Genomic DNA, 3,393 nt, shown 5'->3' on the forward strand with positions numbered 1-3,393 from the left:
ACACACACACACACACACACACATATATATAAAATTAAAAATATTTTCCATTAAACCATAAGAGGATGGACATTATAAACCTGAAATTATTCACAATATAGCTCTTTGTGTTTAAGTATAGAAATGGGATAGACAATGCATCTCAAAAGGCATCTGTTTTTGAAGAATATAAGTTCTTCAATTCTTTAGTTCCTACTAAAATTGGCTTCACACACACCCCCAAGAAAATGGTGAATTTCAGAGCTAAATCATTTCACAAAAATTGAGTTTCTAAAATTAGCTAACTTTGTTCATAGTTAAGTTTTAAATTATGTTGAAGATTTTATAAAACTTCAAGCTTCAAAATTGATTAAGTAGGTTTTTATTACTAACAATTATACTAACGTTCATTTAATAATGTCAATTGCAAAGAATTTGAAATGGACCAGTTTTTCTAATTATGCATTAATACCATTAGAACATGTATGTGTATGCTAAGTATTAACTGATAAGTACTGAGTATGTATGGTAATGAAAAAAAAAGAAAAAAATTATTAACTTACCTATAGTATGATTTCCATACCTTAATTTTTTTATAACAATCTGTTCTTATCAGTTGCAAGATGCTATAATACTGCAGAGTTTATACTTTGACAAAATTTCTAACTAAATACTATGTTGCTTGGTTATAATTAGTTGTGCCATGCACCAGGGCTCACACCTGTAATCACAGCATTTGGGAGGCTGAAGCGCATGGATTGCCTGACCTCACAGGTTCAAGACCAGCCTGAGCCAGAGTGAGACCCTGTCTCTTAAAAATAGCCTGGCCTTGTGGCAGATGCCTGTAGTCCCAGCTACTTGGGAGCCTGAGGCAAGAGGATCACTTAAACCCAAGACTTTGAGGTTGCTGTGAGCTATGACGTCATAGCATTCTACCAAGTGTAACCACATGAGACTCTTGTCTAAAAAAAAAGAAAAAAAAAGGCTTAGTTGTGTAGTACAAGGTTGACAAAAATAAGAATATTCTTGGCCCATGAAGGCATCTTTCATGAAATGGAATATAGAAGAGGTTAACAGCAGAAAAACTGATTCGTGATTTTGTTTAAAAAAAAGTGTATGAAGTCTCTTGGAAAGAAAGGAGCAGAACAGAATAATCTTGATATGTTAAAATGGCAGGGACACTGAATTTAACTACACTTAAAATACATCGGTAGGATTTCTTCCTTCCTCCTCCACAGGAATTAATAATATATTTCTCACAGATTTTTGTTAACTACTTCTATTATCTAAATGTCTGCCCATATGACTAAGTGAATGACTCATACCACTGAAATATTTCATAGGGTTTTATGATATTTCAGGGAAAAAAATCTCATTTTACCTTCCAGCAGAAACATCTTTGGCAATTATAATTAAAATACAAGAAAGTAAGAGTTTCATCAGTGAAATGACTTAAGACAAGAGATTTTTGTTGCAACTTTAATAAAAGTATATTACGAAACTGTTTTTGATTTTTTAAAAAAGCTTGGCTTCTATTCATTGCCTATTTTGTGAATAATTTTAGATTTAAACCACTTAAAGATAAATCAAAAATTAGACATTTATGGACATTTGCAAAGATACATAGAGCCAGAAAGGTTAGTCCTCAAAAACCACTGAGTCAGGCCAGGATCACGCCTGTAATCCTAGCACTCTGGGAGGCTGAGGTGGGTGGACTGCCTGAGCTCAGGAATTTGAGACCAGCCTAAGCAAGAGCGATACTCCATCTTACTAAAAATAGAAAAACTACCCTGGCGTTGTGACAGGCACCTGTAGTTCCAGCTACTTAGAGGGCTGAGGCAAGAAGGTCACTCAAGCCCAAGAGTTTGGTGAGACTCTATCTCAAAAACAAAACAAAACAAAAAAACACCGAGTCACCACACTATGCCAGATAAGGTCAGATGTGCTGGAGGCTGACTCCACAGGCTCCAAATAATGCATTCACACAGAACACCACTGCTAAGAAGCGCCCTGTGCTTGAGGTTTAATGCTTTGGGAGCACTGTCTGGAAATTCTTTTCTTTTTTTGGAGACAGAATCTCTCTTTGTTGCCCTAGGTAAAGCAACCTCAAATCTTGAGCTCTAGCAATCCTCTTGTCTTAGTTTTTCATTTTTAGTAGAGATAGGGTCTCACTCGTGGTCAATATAGTCTTGAACTCATGAGCTCAAGTCATCCACTTGCCTCAGCCTCCCAGGGTGCTAGGATTACAGGTGTGAGCCATTGCACCTGGCCTTGTCTTGAAATTCCTAATAATTTTATCTTTGAATTTGTGTTTTCTTAGTTAAGTCCAATGGGGCCAACAGAGCATTTACCAGGGTCTTGGAACCCACCTCCATTGCTCTCCCTTCGGTTCTCAGTGAGTAGCTCCCTTCTTCTCATATGTAGGACCCACATGCCGGGTCTTCCTTCTCCGCAGTCCTTCTCATGACCATAACCAATACTGCCTTCTTCTCAGAGCAGCAATCAGATTGCATTGGTAGGAAAATTTGGGTGGCAGCTCAATTTATCCAGCAGTCATCTTCAGCTTCCAGTTGGGACATGGGTGTGGGCTGCAGGTGTCACATAAACAACTGTTTTGCAGTGTCTTGAGGGCCAAGGAAGCAATCATCCCTGCCTGGCACAGATTGCTCACCAGGTGGCTCAGCAGGGCTCTCCAGCCCTGCCTGATCCAGGTAAGATGTCTCAGTGTAGATTTCAGTCCCTTGGGTTCACTTATTCCCCAAAGTTTGAAAAGGCAGAACCCTGGGTGGTGCCTGTGGCTCAGTGAGTAGGGCGCTGGCCCCATATACCAAGGATGGCAGGTTAAAACCTAGCCCTGGCCAAACCATAACAAAAAAATAGTCAGTGTTTGTGGCTGGTGCTTGTAGTCCCAGCTACTTGGGAGGCTGAGGCAAGGCCCGGGAGTTGGAGGTTGCTGTGAGCTGTGACACCACCACACCCTACCGAGGGCAATAAAGTGAGACTCTGTCTCTGCAAAAAAAAAAAAAAAAAAAAGGCAGAACCCTGAGAAAGAGGAAATTTAACTTCCTGTACCTGCGAGGGACCCCCATTTTCACTGGACACTGTAAATTATGTAGCCAACCCTGACTGTGCCTCTTACAATAAAATAAACCCCCAAACCTCTATAGGCATCATAATACGGACTGGGACATCTCTTTGAGCGTTTTGTTTTTAGAAGACTATTATCCTATTTCTTTTAGTTGCCAATAGCATGGTTTTTATTTATTTTTTTCAGTTTTGGCCGGGGCTGGGCTTGAACACCCGGTGCCACCCCTGGTATATGGCGCCGGCACCCTACTCCTTGAGCCACAGGCGCTGCCCCATTATACAAATTTAGCTAGTTCTTTTTGTTTTAGAAATCTTTGCTGCTGGGCC

This window comes from Otolemur garnettii, unplaced genomic scaffold, assembly GCF_000181295.1.
Source record: "Otolemur garnettii isolate 467f Iridium unplaced genomic scaffold, OtoGar3 scaffold00013, whole genome shotgun sequence".
NCBI classification, from domain to species: Eukaryota; Metazoa; Chordata; class Mammalia; order Primates; family Galagidae; genus Otolemur; species Otolemur garnettii.